The 16,085-nt window shown below is 45.9% G+C and overlaps 1 protein-coding gene across 8 annotated transcripts in view; it reads right to left on the bottom strand.

Annotated features, from left to right (window-relative positions):
• Gigyf2 (GRB10 interacting GYF protein 2) overlaps positions 1-4,612 on the bottom strand; it is a 125,218-nt gene extending 120,606 nt beyond the window's left edge. For 4 of the 8 annotated variants that reach the window (XR_013043955.1, XM_016002736.3, XM_042259773.2 and 1 more), the window contains exon 1: positions 4,516-4,612. The gene's annotated coding sequence lies outside the window, so the exon portion shown is untranslated. Of the gene's footprint in view, positions 1-619; positions 681-3,614; positions 4,085-4,515 lie in introns of those variants that run through there. The other 4 variants (XR_013043956.1, XM_076549517.1, XM_042259777.2 and 1 more) reach the window with 4 other exon arrangements.
• Positions 4,613-16,085: the final 11,473 nt, after the last annotated feature.

Genomic DNA, 16,085 nt, shown 5'->3' with positions numbered 1-16,085 from the left:
CAAGAGACTCAAGGTCATCCTGAGCTACATAGTTCAAGGCTGGTTTGGTCTACAAGGCCTCCTGTTAGGGGAGGATGGGGGCAGGGATGAGGAAGACTATCAGACAGTTCAGTGGGTATGGGTACTTGCCCTTAAGCCTAATGACCTGGGTTCCAACTCCAGTGGCCTGTATGTTGGAAGGGAAGAGCCAATAACAAAGTTGTCCTCTAATCTCCACAGACAAAACTCAAATATTTTTTAAACAAAAGAAAGTAAACTTACAAAATAAAAAAATGGTTTATATTTTAGAGATGTAATTCTTCATGGCAACTCTAAATCACCACCAGAAAACACTAATAAGAGGACCGCAGACGGCTCAAGGAACCAAGGCACTGGTGCCAAGCCTGGTAACCTGAGTTTAATTCCTGGACCCCACACAGGGGTGGGGAAAACCAACTTCCACAAGTTGTCACTGACCTCCAAAGGCATTCAATGGCGCACGCACGCGCACACGTATTTTTTAAAAATGCTAATGCAGATCAAGGGGAAATTTTTAAAATAGGTTCAGACTTTTACAAGAATGAACAACCAACATTAAGAAAATTCAAACTATTGAAGGAAAATGAGACATTTAACTTGCCTCTAATATACGTAGATTAACATCTTATAAATTGTAGATTCAACCTATGAGACTGGTCCAACTATAGAATAAAACAGAAAGTACATTAAATTTAGTAAGGAGGAACTAACGAAGAACTGAGGAAAAAAAAAAGTCAAGTGTTTTTTAAATGGTACAAACCATAGATCTTTTAGAAAAGCCAGGAATAAAATTTATCTTTCCACCTAAAAAGGTCTTCCCAGACAGCAATTACTATCAACATATCTTCCCTTGTGAAGGTCAACAAGAAGAAAATACATGTACAGAGTATTAAAATGCAGAGTCATCAGAACAAATAAACTGATATGACATCAGAGACACTGTAATTTGGAAATGTCATTTCAAAGATTCAGCATGGGAACACGATGTGATGTAATTACTGAAAACACCACCATCACTATGTCCTCTTGAGCTGCAAAACTCCATTCATACTCTGACCTTGAAATTCCTAGCTGCATGGGACTTTGAGGCAAATCTACTATAAATTATTTTTCATACAGGTAATCCATCAGCCAAAAAAAAAATGCTTCAAAAGGCAAAATACTACATTTATCAGGTAAATAAAAATGAAAGATTAAATCAGCCATTTATGAATATAAAAATAAACTGAAAGGCCCCCAGGAAAAAAATTCACTAGTCTATTAAGCAGAATCAATTTGAGAGTTAGTCTGAAAGGTAAAAAAGGAAAAACAGGTAACATTCTACACAACAAAATCATGTAAGGGATACCCATACATATTAGGGGAGAGGGTTCCTGAGCCAGGTAAAAACAGGCAGGGCTATAGAGAATTACAAGACACTTCTTATTAACCACTTACGGATAATTTGAGTGAATATACTAATTCATTTGATTATATTCCTTAATCACTAGTGTCCAAGGGCAATTCCTCATTTCCCTACATTTCCAAATATTCTAAAATTTCCAATTCTTTTTTGTTTTGAGTTCTGAATATTGAACCTAGTCATCAGGCATGAAGTGGTCTACCACTGAGCTATCTTCTGGCTTTTTTGAGTCTTAGTGTCTCATCAAGTTACCAGGTAATCCCTGAGCTTGCATGTTCCTACTTCAGTCAGTCAAGAAGCTGGGATACCCTTCCTTAAAGGCCATTACTACTGAAAAGTATGTTCAGGCAGCCTAACACCAATCACATCTAAAAACTTACTTTTAAAACAATTCATTAGAATTCCCTGAAACATATGAACATCCTGAGTTTTCCAAAAGAATGGGAGGGAGGGATCTTGGCTTAAGTCTACAGAATCTGATTTTCCTAAGATTTTCCATAGAACTCATCACTTAGAAGACTGAGACAGGAGAAGAGCAAGTTTGAGGCCAGTCTGGGTTACACAGTGTCAGTGTCTCTGTCTGTCTCTCTCATACACACACACACACACACACACACACACACAGAGAGAGAGAGAGAGAGAGAGAGAGAGAGAGAGAGAGAGACAAAGTCACAAGGAGGAGGGCCTGGAGAGATTGCTCAGCAGCTAAGAGCACCAGGTCTTCCAGAGGACCCAGGTTCAATTCCCAGCACCAACATGGCAGCTCTCAACTGTCTGTAACTCCAGGATCCAATGCCCTTACACAAACATATATGCAGAGAAAATACCAATACACAAAAATAAATTTAAAAAAGAAAAAAAAAACAAAGTCACATGGAAAAAGAAAAGATTCCAGAACACTGAATGATCCATCTAATCAATATGGATTAGATGTGTAGACATCTATCAAATGTGTAGACACATTGCTCAGTTTCTTCCTCACTCCAGTCTTTCCAGACTAGACAGCCCCGTGCTCTCCCAGCAAGCCCTTGATAGGTCCCATCTAAGTTTTGTCTTTGACTTGGAGTTTTTGCCCTTTTTGCCTTAGGCTGAAGCACCCTGCCTTCTACCTATAAGGTGTTTCCTCAAATTTGAGCTTACCTGTCAAGTCCCCTCAAGGGACTAAATTTAAAAACTAACCCTTCCCACAACTATTACCCTGTCTCCCTATCTCATTTTTTTTCAACATCAATTACTCCTACATTATACAGATGGTCCCTGCACAGAACTGTTTGACTTATGATTTTCCACTTTACTATGATGTAAAAACAATATGGGCTCAGTGGAAATCATTCCTCAAATTTTGGTTTCTTCCTGAGTTAGCAATACGTGGTACAATACTCCCTAGCACTGCTGGCTAGTACGAGAGCCACAATATCACAATCTAGCAATACCATCATGAGAGGGAAGTAAGATTCTACTGGAGGCTTTGCTGTTAGAATGGGCAGTAGGCTGACTGTATTAAAGGCATTTTCAGCTTCCAATATTTTCAACTTTCAATCAGGTTAAGGGATGTAGCCCCATCATTACATCAGGAAACATTTGCATATTTTTACTTAAGTGTTTAGATGTTTAGAAATGAGCTCCACAACAACAGAAATTTTTGTTCTCAGCATACATCACTGAAGTAAGTACTTGAAGTTTGTCCAAAAAAGAATGACCGGCAGCAAATAGTAAATAGTCCCTTCTTCTCCAGCCACAAAACCCTAAAGTCTCTGTCAAATACCAAACAAGGTATGGTCATTTCCTTTCTAGCAAATCACTAACATTATCTATGTTAACTCCTCAATGTTGGTGATATTTTTTCAGGTCCGTGTCACTTCTAAGTGTTTTTCTAGTGTCTTCTAATGTGACAATAAAGTATACATCCCAGTTTAAGCAATTCCAAAGCTGCTACACTAGGAAAACATCATTAAATGAGGACAAAGTATGTGTACTAACCAAAATGGGCAGTATCTGCTGGTCAGAGCCACAAAATCAAAAGGATGAAAATTAACGTACAAAAAGGAGGATAAATTTTATCATTAAGTTATTGTTGAGAGAAACTACATAAGACTATAGTCTGAGCCAAAACTACCTATAATCCAAGGTATATGGTAGAAAGCCTTCACGGATTCAAGTCCCTTAATTTCTTAAGTTATGGTGGACTTCTTACCTTCCTAATAGAGCCACTAGGTGTGTTTAAGTGCTTTGACTTTCAAGAAAACGGGAGGTGAGGGGAGACAGTGCTAGATAAATGCAAAGCCACGTTACTGCTTCCCAAACGCGGTCACACAACCTGCTTCTTTCATACTTCATACCCTCCCTTCCCTGCTCACTTGACTGACTGATATTTCAGCTACAAAACTGAAGTGTTCAAGAGTGCTTCGTGGGAAACTGCTTGCCCATTTCAACCCGGTGCGAACATTCGGGGGCCCGGAGCTGCCCCGGGCTCTACTTTCCCAAGCCTCTCAGTCCCAGGATCAGATCCTGACTCCACCTCGCCCGGGGCCTGCTCCGGACCGCTCCTCCGGCCGCGGAAGCAGGCTTTCCCCAGTCCAGATGCTCGGTGGGGCAGGCAAGGGCGCACCTCCCCGGGGCAGGTGCGGGCAGGAGCGCCGGCAGGAGCAGCTGTCGGCTCGCAGCAGCTGTTGGCCGGGCCACCCCGAGGCTGCGCGGGCGGGCGGGCGGGCGGCCCCGAGGAGCGGGCAGCGGAAGGCGAGCCCTCCGGCCTGACACTGCCCACCCCGCCTCCCGCCTCCTCTCCTCGGCCTCCCCGCGGTGCCACAGGGGCCGAGGCAGGGGGCTGCCCTCGGCCGGAACGCGCCCCGGCCCGCAGCGGCCCCCGCACTGGGAGAGGATCCTGCCGACCCCGCACCTGCCCTGTCCACACGTCTGACGCCCCCAGCCGGCCGCAGCCGCTGCAGGGCAGCCCGGAGTGTGTCCATGCGGCCGGCTCGGGCCGGCATGGCGGGGACGCGACGGTGGGCGCCAGGCCCCGGCGGCTCGGGGAGCTGCAGCGGGCCCCGGGCGCGGGATGGCCGCGGGCAGGGGAGACACACCGAGCCACTGGTTACCTGCGGTCCGGGACAGGAGTCTCTCAGAACCCAAGTCAATCCTCAGCCTCAACAACACAAGATGGCCGACACGTCGCCACGCACGTCACGTGACCCCGCGCGCCGCCCCGCCCCCCCGCCCCGCCCACATCCCCTCCCTGCGCCCCAGCTTCCCACGACATCTTTCCCTGCCTCTGCGGACCGCCCCTCCGGCCGGGCACGCCCCTTCCCGAGACCCGGATGCCGGGCTGGGAGAGGGCGGAGCAGCGGCCGCGCAGGCGCGCGCTGGGGCCTTGGACTGAAGCGCCTGCCCGTCGTCGTCGAGTGGAGCCGCTGTCCCGAGCTGGAGCCCAGCCAGAGGCCCTGTGACTCACTGTCCAGTGCACCCAGTCCAGCCCCCCTTTGCAGTACAGAAATCTCCACATCACTTAGGAGCTGGTTTTCCAAGCTAGAACTTTTCCATAGCTTTTGGTCTAGCATTTTCCGGCCAGTTTGTCCATCGTGGAGCAAGGGGTGAGGCTGAAATTCAAAGCAGTTTCCTTTCTGGTAGAAATGGGAATTCATTTTGGAGTGTTGGAATGTGACAGCTGGGAAGGGTTTTAAAGTTCTGACTCCCACTACGTGCGAGCCTACAATCCCTTTATATATTGCGCTCCCGTTTTAGGGTTGCTAGATAACGGGTAGGGAACCCAGCAATACAGAAGACAGGAAATTATCTGCTGTCTTTCTGGAACTCGTATTTAGCTGGACATACTATACTTCTAGCTGCTAAACCTGGTACAGCTACCATCTCAAGTCATCACGGTCTTTCTGGCACTGTTAGTCTCTTCATGCGCCTCTACCTCATTTGGTGTTTGAGATCAGCCCAGAGCTTTACACAGTGAACTATATCTTCCAGCCCTTTTAACATGGTTCTTCCCATCAACTTTTTCTTTTTCTTTTTCTTTTTTTTACAAATATACGTAAATGGCTTTATCTTAAAATTAAATGTTGAAAACTTGGGTTTCGCCGGGCAGTGGTAGTGCACGTCTTTAATCCCAGCACTCAGGAGGCAGAGGCAAGCAGGTGTCTGTGAGTTCGAGGCCAGTCTGCTCTACAGAGTGAGTTCCAGGACAGGCTCCAAAGCTACACAGAGAAAACCTGCCTCGGAGGGAAAAAAAAAAAAAGACAGAAAGAAAGAAAGAAAAAGAAAACTTGACTTTCGGAGCTCAGTCGTAGAACATTCATCATATACAGCTTCCTAACGTTGGATGCAATATGACCAGCCACATCAAGCTCCTGCCATCATGACAAGCTCCCACCCCCACCCCCAACCCGCCAACCCCACCACGGTGGACCATACCCTTGAATTGTGAGCCAAAATAGGCCTCTCTCTTCTCCTTTCTCTCTGCTCTCTGCCCACCCCCCACTCACTCATTCTCTAGTTTTTCAAGACAAGGTTTTTCTGTGCAGCCCTGGCTGTCCTGGAACTCACTTTGTAGACCAGACTGACTTTGAACTCACAGAGATCCTCCTGCCTCTGCCTCCCCAGTGCTGAGACTAAAAGCGTGTGCCACCACGACGGGCTAGCCATTTATCTCTTCAGCAAAATTTTTTCCAATTATTTCACCACAGCAACAAGAAAGATAACTCATAAAAGGGGAAAGGGTAGCTTTCAGCAGCATGAGAGTCTGAAGCGGCCACTGGAGACCGGCATTACCACCAGCTTCCAGGTGATGCTGACCCTGCTGAGCAAGGGTATGGCTCTCAAGGAAAGATGGTATTCCTTCTTCTCACTTGGAAAGGGATAGTGGTGTGGTATGTGGTATTGTGTTCCCTGAAATATTGTGCATTATAATAAACTTATCTGGGGTCAGAGACAGAACAGCCACAATATTAAACATAGAGGATAGGCAGTGGTAGCACACGCCTTGAATCCTCGAATTCCAGAGGCAGAAATCCATGTGTTCAAGGATATAGTCAGGCATGGTGACTCACGCTTTTAATCCCAGGGAGTGTTGGTAGAAAGCAGAAAGATATATAAGGCGTGGAGACCAGAAACTAGAAGCATTTGGCTGGTTAAGCTTTTAGCTAGTTAAGCTTCAGGCTTTCGAGCAGCAGTTCAGCTGAGACCCATTCTGGATGAGGACTCAGAGGCTTCCAGTCTGAGGAAACAAGACCAGCTGAGGAACTGGCAAGGTGGGGTAGCTGTGGCTTGTTCTGCTTCTCTGATCTTCCAGTGTTCACCCCAATAACTGGCCTCAGGTTTGATTTTATTAATACGAACTTTTAAGATTCCTGCTACAGTGGTATTAGTTGGACTTCATCAGAAAGTACCAAACTTTTTCAGAGTGCCTCGGCCATATGTTCCTTCCTAACTTATAAGCTTACAGAAAGCAAGAACCAACTCTAAGGAATGATGATGGTGATGGTGTTGGTGATAAAAGCTGACGAGACCCCATGCCTTTACTCACAGTCTGTACTGCTGTCATCGACCTGACACATGATAAATGCTGAACAAAGACCTATGCAATCCAATTGTCCATTCTGCACTCCTTAGGAAGGGCGCGTTCCTTTCCTTCTGTTAGTCACACTAGCTCTCTGATGTTTCACCAAAGAGCAATGTTTAAAGTACGACAGCAGCCACCACTTCTCAGCCTTTTGGCTAAGACCAAGTGTACCGCAGTAGACTGACAGGTGTTCTAGTTAAGAAAAGCAACAGCTTCCACTTTACTGTATCGCTGCTAGAAACAAGACCTTGAGAATAGAAAATCATTTGCAAATGAGAGTGGAGCTGAGGAGTTTAACCCGAAACGGGTATAATTTGTAATGACCTTGGGCTCAGCATTTGTGAGTTTAGATTCTTCTAAAATGACCTTGGCTATATCATCTATTCAACATACTCTTCCATAACTTTCCCTGCCCCTTCAGAAGTAGAGTCATCTTACCTTCCTTTGGGTCCCTGTATGGGTGGGGTGGTAGATGATATGACAGACTCCCCAGTGCTAGGTTATGAGGGTGACACAGCTTCCTCCTGTGTGCCTGCCGACACGGCTTCCTCCTGTGTGCCTGCCGACACAGGGTCCTTTGAAGCAAAGGCTTCACTAGGCCCAGAGGTCTTGTGACTGCCTGCTGTAGTTTCATTTTTGTTTGTGATAAAATACTAATCAAGCTGGGTGGTGGTGGTGCATGCCTTTAATCCCAGCGCTAGAGACAGGTGGATCTCTGAGTTCAAGTATAGCCAGGGCTACATAGAGAAACCCCGGTTGGTGGGGAGGGGGGAGGTTTACACTAACCAAGAGAAACTCAGGGGTTTGTTTGGCTTACACTTCCAGGTCCCATGAAGGAAGTCATGGTAGGAATTTAAGCAGAAACTCAAGGCAGGAACCGTGGAAAGGGTTGCTTGCTAGCCTGTTCTCAGGCCCATTCTTAGCTAGCTTTCTTTTTCTTTTCTTTTTTTTTTTTTTTGGTTTTTTGAGACAGGGTTTCCCTGTGTAGCTTTGCACCTTTCCGGAGACTCACTTGGTAGCCCTGGCTGGCCTCGAACTCACAGAGATCCGCCTGGCTCTGCCTCCTGAGTGCTGGGATTAAAGGCGTGCGCCACCACCGCCCGGCTTTAGCTAGCTTTCTTATACAACCTGGGACTGCCTGCCCAGGGAGTTTGGCTGCCTACAGTGGCCCAGGCCCTTCCACATCCATTAACAACCTAGACAATCACCCACCAACAGGCCCACAGGCCAAAGTAATTGAAACAGTTCCTCAATAGGAAAGCCAATCCTCTCGGATGACTCCAGGCTGTGTCAAACTGACAGTGAAGGCTGATTAGAGTGTGTGTGTGTGTGTGTGTGTGTCTGTGTGTGTGTCTGTGTGTGTGTCTGTGTGTATGTATGTGTGCGGCTTCGTCATCAACAACACCAACTGAAGTCTCAGCCCACAGCCAGACTCTGTCTGAGTGGAAAAAAACCACTAGATGAATCTGGCCCTGCCAGCCAGGTCATCCCAGGGCATCTAAGCTCAAGACATCATGAAGGAGAGACAAGCACCTTCATGGCACTTTGTCTGAATTCCTGATCCATTGAATCTGCCCTCATAATAAAATGGACTTTTGGGGCCATTATGTCTTAGAGTAATTTGTTCACAGCAACAGAGTCTGGAACATCATGATTATGGATGTCTCCCAAAAAGGGATGCTGACATCCTCACCCGCAAGCACCTCAGAATGTGACTTTATCCAGTGACAGGTCTTCAAAGGTTACTCAAGATAAAATGAGATGAGTTTGGATAAGCCCTAATCCAATATGGCTGGTGCTCTTATAAAAATGGAGAAATAAAGCTAGACCTAAAATCTCTGCACTCAGGAGGATGAGGCAGGAGGATCACTGTGAGTTGGGAGTGCGGCTCTTTTCTTTAAAAAGTTACCAAGCACCGGGAGGTGGTGGCACATGTCTTTAATTCCAGCACTCGGGAGATGGAGGCATGTGGATCTTTGTGAGTTTGAGGCCAGCCTGGTCTACAGAGCAAGATCCAGGAAAGGTGTAAAGCTACACAGAGAAACCCTGTCTCTGGAAGAAAAAAAAAAAGTTACCAAGCTTCAATATTTTGTTTGCATGTATCCCTGAAGGCCAGAAGAGGGAGCCAGATCTCATTACAGATGGTTGGGAGCCACCATGTGGATGCTGGGAATTGAACTCAGGAACTCTGGAAGAACAGCCAGTGTTCTTAACCTCTGAGTCATCTCTCCAGCCCATAAAACATCTTTTTTTGTTTGTTTTGTTTGTTTTTTGAGATAGGGTTTCTCTGTGTAGCTTTGCACCTTTCCTGGAACTCGCTTTGTAGACCAGGCTGGCCTTGAACTCACAGAGATCTGCCTGCCTCAGTCTCCCAAGTGCTGGGATTAAAGGCATGCGCCATCGCTGCCCAGCCAGTATTTTGTTATAGCAATGGAAAATGGACCAGCGTAGGACTCTAAGAGGGTTGGCCTAGAAAACAAAGGAAAACAAGGGTAGACTGTCTGAAGACAACAAACCAGAGAGCTGAGGAAGTAGCCAGAGAGGCCATAGAGATGATAACCGTGGAAATAAATCCATTTTTACATCTCACAAAAGCAGACTTTTACTATAAAACTTCTTGGACATTTTCAATTCTTTCCCAACATTTGAATGCACAAGGAAATTAAGGCATAAAAAAATCTTGAAAAAATATGCATTATTCCACCTAATGCTCCATGGTGTGTCCCAAAATACTATCTGTTTTCTCAATTTTTAACACTGTCTTAGTTAGGGTTTCTATTGCTGTGAAGAGATCATGCCACAGCAACTCCTATAAGGAAAACATTTAATTGGGGTGTCTCGTTTATCATTTCAGAGGTTCAGTCCATTATCATGGTGGGGAGCATGGCAACGTGAAGGCAGATGTCGTGCTGGCTACATCTTGGCTTGCAGGGACCAGGAAGTTGACTGACACACTGGGTGGTATCCTGAGCATAGGAAACCTCAAAACCTGCCCCCGCAGTGACGCACTTCCTCCAACAAGGCCATGCCCACTCCAACAAAGCCCACCTCCTAATAATGCCATGAGTGCCATAATCCCTATGAGATTATGGGAGCCAATTACATTCAAACTGCCACAAATATATTTAGGGGTTCATATTTCTACTGTTCCAGAGTTCTCACACACAATTGAACTGTTCCTCTCATTTCTGGTCATATATTTCCATCTGTGATTGTTCGTGTTAACTGTCAACTTGACAGGATCTAGAATCCCTGGGGAGATAGGCCTCTGCAGATGCCTGCAGGGGATTCTCTCGATGGAAAGACCGGCCCACTGTGGACGGCACCATTCGATGACCAGGATCCTGGGCTTTATAATGGACAGAGGGAACTAAGGAGCAGCATTCATTCCTCCCTGTCCCCTAACATGAATGGCTGCTTCAAGCTGCTGGCCTAACTACTCAGCCATGATGGTCTGTGTGTTGAACTGAGAGTAAAACAAATCTTCCTGATTTGTTTTCCTTAAGATCTTGATCACAGCAAGAGAAAAAGAAACTGAAACACCGTCTCTTTCTTCTTTATGTGTTTGTTCAGGAAGGAGATTGGGAAGGGTCTCTCTGTGTAACCTACGCTGGCATCGAACTCTGTAGCCCAACCTGACCTCCAATTCAAACTCTTTCTGCCCAGCCTCCTGAGTGCTGTGATTGTAAGTGTACATCACTACTTCCAGACTCTGTTCTCTTATTTCTAAAAAAATTATTATATTTACTTGGTATGTGCACTACAAGCCAAATGTGGAAATCAGAGGACAGCTTTCAGGAGTTGGTTCTCTTCTTCTAGCAACATAGGATCCAGGAATAAAACTTGGGTCATCGGGCTTGGTGGCAGTTCATCCACTAAGGCATCTCACTGGCCTTTTTTTCCTTTTGTGGTGAGGTAAAAGGTTGAGACATGGTTTCATGTAGTCTAAGTGTTCTGTGGCAGTTTCCTCCAGGCTAAAATATTTAAGGGAAGCTCCTTAAAAACAGAAAGTAAACAACTCAAAATAACTTCAGGAAGTCCCTATAACTGACCAGATTCAGAAGGTCCCTCCCTCCCAAGAGTAAACACTAAGGACTGCTGAGCGTCACTCTCTGTCAATCCAAACTTCAAAGAACACTCTCAGACTGGACCAGCCTCCTGGAAGAAGCAGAAATGAACTGAGGTCCGTGGAAGATGCTTACACCAACTGAGCCCCTGGAAAGGACACTTTCCAACCTGTTGAACTGCCAGCCCATGTGTAGTATGCTTCAGGTTCCCAGCTTTCAAGAGCTATCACCCATGCTGGGGTGGGCCTTGGTGATGTAGCCGTCTTGGAGTAATTTCTGCTCCTGTAAGTAACCCTAATAAAACCCATTGGTTCGTTGGGCGGTGGTGGCACACGCCTTTAATCCCAGCACTCGGGAGGCAAAGCCAGGTGAATCTTTGTGAGTTCAAATCCAGCCTGGTCTACAAAGTGAGATCCAGGACAGGCTCCAAAGCTACACAGAGAAGCCCTGTCTCAAAAAAACAAAAAACAAAACAAAACCAAGTTAGAATTTGGTGGTACCTGTATTTTGTAGTGGCATCCCTATCTGAGGTGAATATAGACATATATGTGTTGTATCTCCTCAGTAAAAGACTGTCACACATTAGGTAGGCTAGTGTGATGGTTAGTTTTATGTCAACTTGACACAAGGTAAAGTTATCTGGAAAGAAGGAATTATTTTTATTTTTGATTTTTAAATTACATTTATTTACTTACTGTGTATCCTGAGGAAGAAGGTCCATGCCATGATGCACATGTGGAGGTCAGAGGGTACCTTCCAAACTGGTTCTCTCCAGAAGAAGGAATCTTAATCAAGAGCATGCCCTCACAAGATTGGTCTATATAGGCAAGTCTTAGGGCATTTTTCTTGATTGGTGATTGACAAAAACAAGCCCAGCCCATTGTGGATGGTGCCAACCCTGGGGAAAGTGGTTCTGGGGTTTATAAGAAAACAAATTGAGGAAACAAAGAGAAACAAGCCAGTAAGCATTGTTCCTCCATGGTCTCTGCATCAGTTCCTGCTTCAGGTTTCTGCCACATTTGAGTTCCTGCCCTAGCTTCCTTTGATGATTGCTGTGGGATGGTCTGTATGTCAAATTACTCTGATTGGTCAATAAATAAAATACTGATTGGCCAGTGGCCAGGCAGGAAGTATAGGCGGGACTAACAGAGAGGAGAAAGGAGGGAACAGGAAGACAGAGGGAGACACTGCCAGCCGCCACCCTGACAAGCAGCATGAAAAGATGCCGGTAAGCCACGAGCCATGTGGCAAAGTATAGATTTGTGGAAATGGATTAATTTAAGATATAAGAACAGTTAGCAAGAAGCCTGCCATGGCCATACAGTTTGTAAGCAAAATAAGTCTCTGTGTTTACTTGGTTGGGTCTGAGCGGCTGTGGGACTGGCAGGTGACAAAGATTTGTCCTGACTGTGGGCCAGGCAGGAAAACTCTAGCTACAGATGATGGACTGTGATGTGGAACCATAAGCTGAAATAAACTCTTTTCTTTCCAAGTTGCTTTTGGTCATGGTGTTTTATCACAGCAATAGAAACCCTAACTAAGACAGATGTCTGGCACCAAAGAGGGTATGTAGCCAAAGATGGCCTTTACTGTCTGATCCTTCTGCTGGCTGGGATTATGGACATGCCATTACATGCCAGTGTTGCCTGCTGCCTGAATTATGGACATGCCATTACATGCCAGTGTTGCCTGCTGCCTGGATTATGGACATGCCATTACATGCCAGTGTTGCCTGCTGCCTGGATTATGGACATGCCATTACATGCCAGTGTTGCATGCTTGCTGGGATTATGGACATGCCATTACATGCCAATGTTACCTGCTTGCTGGGATTATGGACATGCCATTACATGCCAGTGTTGCCTACTACCTGGATTATGGACATACCATTACATGCCAGTGTTGCCTGCTTGCTGGGATTATGGACATGCCATTACATGCCAGTGTTGCATGCTTGCTGGGATTATGGATATGCCATTACATGCCAGTGTTGTCTGCTGGCTGGGATTATGGACATGCCATTACATGCCAGTGTTGCCTGCTTGCTGGGATTATGGACATGCCATTACATGCCAGTGTTGCATGCTTGCTGGGATTATGGACATGCCATTACATGCCAGTGTTGTCTGCTGGCTGGGATTATGGACATGCCATTACATGCCAGTGTTGCCTGCTTGCTGGGATTATGGACATGCCATTACATGCCAGTGTTCCATGCTGGCTTGCCTTCACCCTCATTCTCATTTGTTTGTTTGGAGATAAGTTCTCCTTCCATAGCACTGCCTGACCTGAAACTCACTGAGTGTGCGACACTGGTCTTGAATTTAAACCTGTCCTCCTGCCTCTGAATGTCGTAAGCCCCCAGGCCCAATACCAGATCTGGGTCATTATTACTAAGAATACCAGCGGTGGGCGGAGAGGTAGCTCAGTGAGTAGAGTGATTGCCTAGCATGCCCAAAGCTCTGGATTGGACCCCCAACACTGTTGAAATGAAGCATGAAGGCACAAGTCTGTAACCCTAGCATTCCAGATGTGGAGGCAGAATCAGAAGTCAAAGGTCATCTTGGCTACACATCAATTTCAAGACCAGCCTGAAATACAAAAGACTCTATCCTGAAAAATAAAAATAGCAGTGGCAGTAGTAGTAATTATAGGATGAAAGCAATATCTACTTACAGAGTTACAATTTTTTTTAAATTCAAAACATAAAGAGAAAAAACTGAATACCTCTCCTCACCCTGGCCTATAGGACCCTGACTCCTCCCCTCAGTTCATGCGTACCAAATTCTGTGTATATAAACATGGACAATAATGTATAGAAACAAGGACAGGGGTGGGGACTTAGCTCAGTGGTAGAGTGCTTTCCAAGCAAGGCCCTGGGTTCGGTCCTCAGCTCTGTGGTGGGGGGAGAGACAAAAAACAAGGACAACAGCCCCCTGTGTTTTCAGCACTACTCCATTCTGGGAATATGGTAGTTACTCCAAACCCCGCCTGGTTGCTGCTCTTGTGAACCTGCGGACAGCCTGCCTAATTGCTGTCTAGGGTTTTATTGTTAAAAGAATAGTGACTGGGGAGGGGTCGGAGGTGGGCAGTAGGGAAGCGGATATGATCAAAATACACTGTATACATGTATGACCTTCTCAAAGAATACATAAAATAATAGAAAGAAAGAAAGAAAGAACACTGTATATGTGCCCTTAAATGTATTTCCTTTTCTATTTTTACCTTTTACTTACAGGAAATATTCCAAGGTCCAAAGTCATGAAGAACGGTGGAAGCAGTCATGCACACTCTTATCTTAGCACCAGGAAGGCTGGGGCAGGAAGACTGTGAGTTTCAGGCCAGCCTGAAACACGATGAGACCCTGTCAAAAAAACAAAAAACCCATGGATGCCTCTACAGTGGATACTGCCACTTTCTAGTGACTTCTGCACTTGGAATACCTTCCCATGTTTGAGGAGAGTAAGAATGTTGGTGTGAGCAGCACCTGGCAGCACCTGCTTCCCTTTGCAGAAGGAAGAAAAAATCCAGATGCTACCCCTCGAACCCAACTCATGGGCACATGACTGAGCTTAGCCCCAGAGTCTGGAGCCCGAGTAAATGACCCGAAGAAGCCCAACACTGCAGAGTTCTGAGCAGCCAGGGCAGTGGCACTATCCTCGGCCAGTTCCCAGGGTGTGTTCTTGGCCTGTGTCCCAGTTGTCTGGCGTCATGCCCATTTTCTTAGCTTGATACCCACTCTCTCCCTCTGCTAGTCATTCTGACAGCTCATCAGTGTCTTCTCAATCGATTCTTTTCCTGTTTCAATCAGTCTGCCTTAGATTCTGTTACTGGTGATTAAGAACTCTGATTTTATAATGGTTAGCTCCAAGATGGCTCCTGCTGATTCTTCTCAATAATCAGTGGGATGCTGGGGAAGTGACGGTGTGCTTTCTGAAGCTACATCTTAAAAGCTGTAATGACTTATACTTTACTTTTTTTTTTTTTTTTTTTTTTTTTTTTTTTTTTTTTTTTTTGGTTTTTCGAGACAGGGTTTCTCTGTGTAGCTTTGCGCCTTTCCTGGGACTCACTTGGTAGCCCAGGCTGGCCTCGAACTCACAGAGATCCACCTGGCTCTGCCTCCCGAGTGCTGGGATTAAAGGCGTGCGCCACCACCGCCCGGCCTTATACTTTACTTTTAAAGCACTTGTGCTGGGTTGAAATCCACCCAGTCAGTGTTCTTTCTAACATAAAATCCTTGACCACACCCAGGCAGTCCATCCACAGGTAGATCACACATCAACACAAACCAGCATTGAAGGCATCATGTTTCTTGGGAAAAGGCCAGGGGTGCCGCAAGTGCTTCGCCATGTTGGGAAGATACTCAAGACGCCCAGTGACGTTTCCATGGCAGGCAACCGAGGCCTTCTGCCAACAGCCGGCACCAACCTTTAAACCACGGGAGTGAGTCAGTCAGAAACAGATTCTCCAGCCCCAGTGAAGCCTCAGATGACGGCACTCCACATGGCATTTGAACTGTAGCCACACGAGAGACCCTGAGTCAGACTCACCCAATTAAACTGCTTCTGAGTCCCTAGCCCTCAAATACTCCGTGAGCTGATAAGTGGTAATTGTTATTTTAAGCCATTAAGTCATCAGATGGTTTGTTAATGCAGGAATAAGTAACAGACACAGGTCGAAATTTCACTGTTGAAAACCATCAAATTGTCCGTCAAAAAGACAACAAGAAACCTGGGGAGCTGGCTCAGCATTGAGAAGGGGTGCTGCTCTTCCAGAGGACCTGAATTTAGTTCCCCTCACCCATGTTGGGAGACTCAAAACCACCTACATCTCCAGCTCCCTGGGAGCTGACATCCTCTTCTGGATGCTGTGGGTACCTGCCCTCACACACGTTCATACACAAACATACACACATATACATAATTTAAAAATAATGAAAATAGAGGCAGCGGCAGGCAGATCTCTGGGAGTTTGAGGTCAACCTGGTCTACATAGCAAGTCCCAGGACAGCCAAGACTATATGAAGAGACTCTGT

The sequence above is a fragment of the Peromyscus maniculatus genome, chromosome 13, assembly GCF_049852395.1.
Source record: "Peromyscus maniculatus bairdii isolate BWxNUB_F1_BW_parent chromosome 13, HU_Pman_BW_mat_3.1, whole genome shotgun sequence".
Classification (NCBI taxonomy): Eukaryota; Metazoa; Chordata; class Mammalia; order Rodentia; family Cricetidae; genus Peromyscus; species Peromyscus maniculatus.
The sequence above is the reverse complement of the archived record's forward strand: the minus strand, read 5'-3'. Positions and strand labels throughout refer to the sequence as shown.